This window comes from Chelon labrosus (assembly GCF_963514085.1).
Source record: "Chelon labrosus genome assembly, chromosome: 21".
NCBI classification, from domain to species: Eukaryota; Metazoa; Chordata; class Actinopteri; order Mugiliformes; family Mugilidae; genus Chelon; species Chelon labrosus.
Window position 1 is genome coordinate 17,732,854 of NC_140354.1, and position 9,571 is coordinate 17,742,424.

Sequence of the window (9,571 nt, forward strand, 5' to 3'; positions counted from 1 at the left end):
TACCCCAGCTGAACACGGAGCAGACGCAGAGGGGGGAGCAGTGGGTGCAGCGATAAGTGTGCGGAGGGGTCAGGTGTAAAGGATGAAAGAATGAATGGATGGAGGGACGGAGTAGAAACGATAGGAATTCGAGAGAGAGAGATCAATCGATAGAGGTAAACACTGAGCTGTCTATCTGCCCACCCCCACCCTTATCTAAATACAAACAGCAACTGTAACACCAAACCTTGGTATCACACGCCGCATGCACAAATATGTAAACAGACTAATCTACACACACAGCAGCAGCAGCGGCGGCGGCGGCGGCTGCAACAGCGGCAACTCAATATCAGTGGCGAGCCCGCTGGAGGAGCTCTATTGTTGTTGCAGTGTCATGTAGAGTTGTAGCCGTGGACCACACTGGCTGCATTATCGTCCTATTAGAATGCAGAGACGAGCCGAGGAGGGCAGTAAAGAGGGGAGTGGAGTGCCGTGGAGCGGCGGAGAGGCCGGGGAGTGAGGGTTTGAGACAAGCCAGGCACACAGACGGACACTAAATCCAATTGCATGGGCAGGTTCCAGGAAACGGATAGCGAGAGATAAGGAGGAGGAGGAGGAGGAAGAAGAGGAGGAGGAGGTGGAGGAGGAGGGGGTGAAAAGGAGAAAAAAAAAAAGTCTTCTTGTGTAAAGCACACAGCAGCGAGCCTTAATGCGGCGGCTCTAGCTTAACTGTACTGTACGAGCCTACACAGCACGGCTCAGCCCACTGACTGACTGTCAACGTGATGGAGGTGCTGCACTCCGCCAAGGCATCGCCGGGAACCCCAGAGGACATAAATCCATAAAAACACAACCCACTGTATATTTCATGATTCTGCCCACTTCATAAAAACCCCACTGTCACACGGGGGGGACGTTCATTAGAGTAATTATTGGCAGGACGACGGAGGCTCCACGGAGGCTGCGCCGCGACGTGACTGCAGTGAATGTTTACAACGTCTTATAAGTCCACGCCGTTCGCGCCGTTAATGTGAGCCTAATGCTCGGCAGCGCGTATCGATCAGGAGCGCACGTGACGGTTGAAGTAGGTTTAAATGATGGCCGGAGCTGGCAGAAAGGTTTGTAATGCTCCTCCGTACAAGTCCCCCGAGTCTAATGGATGGTAACAAGGCTTGATCCACTTCACTGTAAGTCTATCTATCTATCTATCTATCTATCTATCTATCTGTTTTTATTTAGCATCTGTGGGATCATAGTTTCACTTTTTGGAGGCCTGCATCTCTCATCAACGGAAAAAAATATCTCCAGAGTCGAAAAATAAAGCCAACACAAAAAGTGCAGTTCCCCAAACGGCCACTTGAGGTCGTCTCCACTAGCGAGTCAATCCCCGTAGACCTCCTTTTTTAAAAATGTCCAACTTTACAGCAGAATTAAACATGTTTACAGCTTGATACTAAAACAGTTTAGAGCCCTAAAGCTAATTTCTCCATTGTCCAATTGTTCGGAGGGTGACTTTATTTATTATTTGGCAAAATTTAGGGAAGGAATCATGCACTGCCAAGATGGCGACACCCTGTGCCACCGCGCTGAGCTTCAAAATCGTCCTCAATCATGGAGGGTTCATCTGTCTTTACCATAGACTGTAATGAGGGGATGCAGAAACTAGAAACGTTCCCTCAGGGGTTGGTGGAGAACAAAAACTGAGCTTAAAGAAGAAGAAGAAACTTACATTTTGCTCTCAGCCAACAATAAACATATGTCTTGGCTTCAGCAAGAGATGGTAGTTGTGATCTTATCGGCACTGAAGTTGGAACCTGAGCAACAGTTGGAATGAAAGAGTAAGGCTAGTCGTTTCCTCCCGTTTCCAGTCTTCATGCTAAGCTACGCTAAGAAGTAGGTAGGTAAGTAGGTTGAGGTGTCCCCATCCCGAAAGAAACAGCCGACATTCTGCTCGGTAAGACTTCAGACATTAAAACCGTCACCCAGAGAGTGCAATAGCGTCAATTAGCGGCCAATAAACTAAGCTAGCTGCCGCTCTAACTTTAGCCAGCAACGAGGACGGTAATGGATGGGAAATAAAAGCCACTTTTAACCACTTCTGCCTAAAAATCAAAGACCTACTGGTTTTTAAAATTATTAGTAGTTAGGAATAAATGAATGTGCAGAACCTGTAGGTAAGTTTGAAGCTAAAGAGACCCTGCTAGCAAGAAAGCTAACATGTCTGGAGTGTAATATGGTTAGCTTAGCTAAAATACCTGTTGTGTTTTTTTGTCCTGATGTTACAAACAAGGACCATCCATACTTATCTTACATTTTGCTCTTAATAATAAACGTATGTCTTGGCTTCAGCAAGAGATGGTAGTAGTGATCTTATCGGCACTGAATCCGAGCGACAACTGGAGCGAAACAGCAGGCTAGTCGTTTCCTCTCGTTTCCAGTCTTCATGCTAAGCTACGCTAACCGGCTGCCGGCTTAACACAGATGAAGGGGATATTGATCCGAGAAGCGCATTTCCCAAAATGTCAAACAAGTCCTTCAACGTGTAAGTAGGTTGAGGTGTGGCTAAGGAACATATGCTGCTGCCAAGTCATAACCTTTTATATATTGATCTCATATTGATCAGGTACCATAACACAATACACTACACCTCATTCTGACTCGGTGTCAAGCGGCCAGTGGACGTCACGCTAGCTGAGTCAGGATCGTTTTTTACGTATAACCTTAATTTACTTTATTTCTTATTTCCTATTTAGCTGTGAGGCCTAATTTCTTTCTCTCCTGCTGTTGCTCATCTCCTTCCACCTCACCCCATCAGGCTCATCCTCTCTTCTCTTTCTGCCTCTCCAGACACTGACACCAAATCCCACAACAGACGCCCTGCTGATCGATACATGACATCATCAGGCGTGGACATCATCAGTGGGCTGTGGGCGAGGTGCTGACCTAAAACACACACACACACACATGCACACACACACACACACACAGCAGGACCTGAGGGACTGAGCCAAGCTGAGCTTCCTCACATCCGAAGCCGTACAACCCCCAGCCTGCCTGCCTGCCTGCCAACGCTGCACTGCTGCCGCTGTAGTAAATCTGACTGATGACAGGCCCAGGACCTTTTTCACACACACATAAACACATGGACACACGGCGAGCTAATAGACAATGAGGACATTCCCCTTGAGTGATCTGTTGAGACGATGCCAGGCTGATGGGTGTGAGCACAGTCGAGACAAAGTGTTGCACTCTGCAGACTGCAGCTGTCATATTTGCGCTATTTCAACCTCCTTATCAAGATAAATGGGAAACAAGTATATCAGAGGCCTAATTGTGGGCCTCTGATATACCTCCCCCCGCTCCCCGCCGCCGACTCCAGCCTGACTATTGACTGACAGCCCTGGTTATTGTGCGAATACGCCCTCGACAATACCCGTACATGTGTTTTGTTTCACGTCGGAGCTGCTTGCTTGTCTGAAGCTGTCAAGGCTTTACAGGTGGCTGGGAGGCTCCGGTCTGAACAGCCCCGGATCAAAGAGCAGAGGAGGAGTCAATATCCACAAAGCTGAGAACACCTCCCAGTCTGCTTAAGACGGCTGCAAACGGGGAAAAAATCGGTCAGTGTTTATGGTTTGCGGGCTCAGCGGCGCATTTTCGGGGCTTTAGGCAGACCGATGGGCGGGGAAAGAGGGAGGGCGCGGCGGCATGAGATGAAGGGGCTTGTGATTTTCTTCTCAGAAGAGAAACATCTGTAAAACGCTGTAAATATTGGTGCGTTTTTTGTTTGTCACTGTAAGTCGCCTCTGGCTTTCTGGGCGGAAGCTTCTTTTGTCATGTAGTATATAAAAGTCTGAGAACAATCTAGCTTGACATCCAAGACGCCTATAAAATGTTTTTGAAACTGGTATCAACCCAAATTACACTAGGCACATGACTGTTAATATCTTGTGCATACAGGGAAGCAATGAAATAGTTACTGCGACCTTACAGGTGGAAATAAACTAGAAATAAATGACCTTCCTAATATTGTGTAGGTCTCCATTGTACCTCCAAAATAGTTGTGACTCATCAGAGAATGGACATGGGCCTTCTGAGGGTGTCAGGATGTGGTTAGTGGGGGCCTTTGAGGGGAGGGGCCTCTGTGGATCATCCCACAGATTCTCGATCAGTTTGGGATCTAGTGAATTTGGAGGCCAGATCAACACCTTGTGATGTTCTTCAAGTTTTTTTGAGATGTTCCTAAACTGTTTTTGTGGTTGTATCCTGCTGGGGATGGCTGCTGCCATCAAGGAGAGTCATTGCTATGGGGTGGGGGTGCCTGGTCTGGTCTAGGTGGGTGCTACATGTCTAAGTAACATCCACACCAATGAATGCCAGGTCCAAAAGTTTCCCAGCAGAACATTGAATTGTCACAAGATGGTCAATGTTATTCACTTCTCCTGTCAGTGGTCATAATGTTGTGGCTGATCTGTGCATTACACAGTATTCCTAACAAAAACAATACTTTAAACTTTTCAAAAAAGTATGTCTTTTTGACAAACAATAAATAGCACTGTAACTTTTTATCTTATAACTTATTATCCTCGTCATCCACTTTGCCAGATTTTTCCATCCCTGTCATTCAGCGTCAGTGTGACTGAGTCTTGCGATCATTAAGAGTTACGGCGCAGGAGTTTAAAAGTACTGACGGTGAAATTTGTTTCCACGTCTCCCCGAATCAAAACGTCACATGGCGTATGTTTGCGGAAGCTCCTTAACTAGCCGGGAGAAAACATTCATCTTCCAAACCGTTTTTTCGGCGAGCGAAATATAAAGTGTGCTGCGGCTCGTTTGAAATTATATTCAAATATGTTTCTGACAGCCAGGAAATTCATTCATATTCATTACACGTCTGCACCTGCCTTTCAAACGGGGTTTTGTCTGAGTTTGAGGCGTAATGGACAACTCAGAAACAGAAATGTGAAGGTTTTATTTTTTGTTGCTGTTGTTTTTGTGTCTCTTTTTTGAATCATGCAATCATCGGTCATGTTTGTTGATATCGTTTAGCTGTGTCAGTAACCGACTGAGCAGACTGGACACCAACTGTCACTGTTTGCATTCGAAATATTTACCAACCACATGGTCACAAACCTCAGACTTTGATCGTTATGTAGTTGTGCAAAATTCCAACATCTCAAAGGACATTTATATATATATATATATATATATATATATATATATATATATATATATACTCCTTTTTTTCCACTACGACAGACACCAGAATTAGGAACCTTTCCTTACTGTAGCAAACACTTTTTTCTTAACGGCGATGTGATGTGACAGGGAAGGTGTCGGCTCAAGTCTCACCTGATTGCACAAAGCGACTGAGTCGACCCACTGATTCGGGTGATTTCATCTGATCAAACAATTGCGTACAGGTTACGCCGAGCGGAAACCCCGAGTGTGAATGTTTGTCATCGTTCAAGCTATTATTTCACCGCAAGCGGATGAATCGCATTTTGCTTTTCGTTCGCGTCTGAATTTGAACGCTGCTAAAATAACACAGAGAGTGAACTAACTGGTTCCCCAAAGCTCTAATTGATGCAATCAAGCTCAGTGGCAGTGTCTGTTCACGCCAAATCAGTACGCATGGATTAGTTGTTATAAGAAGGACTTACAGAGCCAGTTTTCTTCTTACAAAACCAAAAATACAACAATCAATTAGCATGTCCAGTTCTTCCTAATGTAGCTACAAAGCATTTCAGCAGTATTTCATACATTGTTTCTGGGGCGTAAAGTTTAGGCTTTGCTTACAGCTAGCACATCCATAGCGTATAGCGTAATACTGTGTAAGCTAGCATCAGCATCCTGTTTGTTGATATTTCACTCTCCGATATTTCACTCTGCTTGGTAAGACTTCAGACATTAAAACCGTCACCCAGAGAGTGCATTTTTTCCACCTGCTAATGTCATTTAGCGACCAATAAACTAAGCTAGCTGCCGCTCAAACTTTAGCCAGCAATGGGGACGGTAATGGGTCGGAAAGAAACATTACTTTTAACCACTTCTAGCTAAAAATCATAGACCTGCTGGGTTTTAAAATGATTAGTAGTTAGGAGCAAATTAATGTGCAGAACCTGTAGGTAAGTTTGAAGCTAAAGAGACCCTGCTAGCAAGAAAGCTAACATGTCTGGAGTGTAATATGGTTAGCTTAGCTAAAATACCTGTTTTGTTTTTTTGTTCTAACGTTACAAACAAGGACCATCCATACTTATCTCTTATCTCATTTCACTTATCTCTCTTGCTGGATGCATGATGGCATGCAGAAACTAGAAACGTTCCCTCAGGTGTTGGTGGAGAACAAAAACTGAGCTTAAAGAAGAAGAAGAAACTTACATTTTGCTCTCAGCCAACAATAAACGTATGTCTTAGCTTTAGCAAGAGATGGTAGTTGTGATCTTTTCGGCACTGAAGTTGGAACCCGAGCAACAGTTGGAACGAAAGAGCAGACTAGTCGTTTCCTCCCGTTTCCAATCTTCATGCTAAGCTATGCTAAGAAGTAGGTAGGTAAGTAGGTTGAGGTGTTCCCATCCCGAAAGAAACAGCTGACATTCTGCTCGGTAAGACTTCAGACATCAAAACCGTCACCCAGAGAGTGCATTTCTTCCACCTGCTTGCGTCAATTAGCGGCCAATAAACTAAGCTAGCTGCCACTCTAACTTTAGCCAGCAACAGGGACGGTAATGGGTGGGAAAGAAAAGCCACTATTAACCACTTCTGCCTAAAAATCAAAGACCTGCTGGTTTTTAAAATTATTAGTAGTTAGGAATAAATTAATGAGCAGAACCTGTAGGTAAGTTTGAAGCTAAAGAGACCCTGCTAGCAAGAAAGCTAACATGTCTGTTGACTGAGTGTAAACTGTCCGGTCATAGGTGTCTCCTTCAACTCCTTTCTTATGTCTGCAGTTGCTAGTCACACTAAACAATGACCGGTGCAAGGAACCAAGTTTTAGCCCAATATCTTCTACGTACACCTGAAACATTTGACCCGAGCAGCATAGGACACTAGTAAATGGGTCCCTGCTCAACAAGGTAGCAGTAGCTAAGCAGGCCAGAGGTCTAGGCCCTTCAGTCGAGGATGGCTCTGTGTCGGTATGTGGGATATGTCGTCCTCAGAGCCTCTGGTCAGAGTGACATCTCTTGGTGTAGCAGGGTGCCATTTCAGCCTGTCACCCACAGCCTGACGTCGGACCAGATGAGACCAGGCAGCCGGAGCGAAGAGAAAAGCAGCGGGGTGTATCACACCTCTCCCTTGGCTCGCCTCCATGGCCTCCCCATGTGTCCTTACATGTACAGTAGCGTGTAATGTATGTGCCTTTCACTTTAATCTCCCCTGTCACTTGAGCCCGGGGCCGACTTTGAGGACCGGGGAGATTTCTATTCTCAATTCGCCTCCTGTACGGGGGCTCCTTTTCTTATTTCCCCGCGCCGTCCCTCCCTCCTGCCATCCCGTATTCTTGTCGTCCCAGAGAGGACGGCACGGGGCAGGGGGTGCAGGGCGGGGGGTGCGACCCGTTCCTTCTCCCCCCCTCTGTTACTCAAACATTGCACATTCGGAGCGAGTGGTGCAACACGGTGAAGTGGGCCGATTGCACCGAGGCGCTCCTCCCTGCGTGAATGTGTGCATTTGGAGCGAATTGAGCTTGACTTTGAGTCCCTACGACCCACCCCCACCGTACCCCCCACCGCCCCTACCACCAGCACCTCCTCCTCCTCCTCCTCGCCCACCCTCCCCTTCCATAGCAGGTGGCGCCACTGGCAGAGGGGCAGAGAGAGGGCTTTGATTCCTAAGCCAGTGGGCTCAGTGCATATTCAAACTAGGGCCTTTTGTTTGTGTTGCTGCGAGGCCCAAGTCAGACTCGCATGCAGAGAATACAAATCAGACCTTTGACAGGAGCAGTTAACCTGCCGCTAAATATAGCTGCCCTGGGTCTGAAAGAGATGGAGGGAGCAGAGAGAGAGAGAGAGAGAGATGGAGGGAGCACACAGGGCAGGAGCGGTGAACAAAGGGAGAGATGAGGCAGTGCGAAGAGAGAGAGAGAGAGAGAGGTGAACATATAGAGGCGACAAAAACCTTTGCATCATCCCCCGGTTTGCTGCACTAAAGAGGACATGGCGATAAAAGTGCACACAGACGTGTCGTATGCAAGTGTCGGGCTAGGAGGGGGAAAGGGGGGGGCAAAAGAGAGAATAAATAAAAAGCAGAGAGAGAGAGAGAGAGAGGCTGATGGTGGGGAGAGTGGCAAATGAAAGATAGGGAGAGTCTGTTTAATAAAGCAGCAATCTTGAGGGAGCGAGGGTTGAGGGAAAGAAGGGGAGAGGGAATGAGAAATGTGCTCATACCACGGGGATCTGAGCAGACTGCAAAAGAGAAGGGGGGGGGGGGGGGGGTGGGCAGACAGAGGGAAGACGGGGAGACGAAATTAGAGAGCCAAAGAGTCAAAACAGGCAGGGGACAGGACGGGACTTACAAGTCCTCTGTCCCGTCTGAGCTCCTGGAGGCCTTAAACCGAAGAGGAATAAAAAAAAAAAAAGGATGCGATTTTGTGCAAAATTTCGAATCGCAAAAAAAGAAAAGTTTGCTCGTGGAAAAGTCAAAAGTCTGGAGGTGATTGACAGGCGCCATGCAGCGCCATTATGTAAGCTGGAGCTGTATCAGTAGGCAGGGTGATAGATGGTCAGATACGGCGGTGCAAGAGCCCGCTTCCGCCGGGTCCCGCTAAAGTAAATCAGCCTCCAGTGAAACCCCGCATCCTGATACTGTTTGACAAATCATAAAAAACCATGATGAACGGTGGCGCAGTCCCACAGTGTGCCCACCTCGTCAGCTATACTGAGCTATTATGCAATGATGGAGCAACTACCACCACCGCCGCCGCCGGAGTATAACTACTACTACTACTACACCTCGACACTTCCAGTGCTACCCGGGGAGCTGAGCTGTGTAATCCCTCGGCGGATAAGGCGAGGTTTGGGGAGATTTGGGGAGGCAGAGATCCCGCTGAAGCCGCCGGTCCCGCTCGCCGTGGAAATCCAACGACTGGAAATCCCACGGGATTGGATTAGGACGGATGTAGAGCCAGTCACTGAGTCGCTGCCACACATATATAGAAATATATATAGTGCTGCTGAATGGGGAGGCTGAGTCTTCCTTGCAACTGGGAGCAATGCTCTCACAATCTATCCATCAGCCTCCTATTATACCCCGCTGAAAAAAAAAACTATTTAAAGGAGGGAAAAAAAAGCTAAATTTTATGCACAATGATGTTTTTTTTTTTAAGCAAGGGAGGCGGGGCCGTGAATTAATAGAAGTTTTTTAAAAAAATGTCCATCATTCCAGCCAGAATTTAAATGCGGAACCATCTGTAATTTTGAAAAGTTAATTAGCCTAACGCGCAACGCGGTCATGTTCAGGGCAAACGGCTCCAAAGTAGAGCTCTCCAGGCAGCCTGCCACTGCCTAATGAGTGTCTCCCGGTGCGCAGGTTTATCATTTGAACACTTTGGTGAAGGTTACATTTGAATAATTTCTCCGAGCCTTAGTTAAAGACT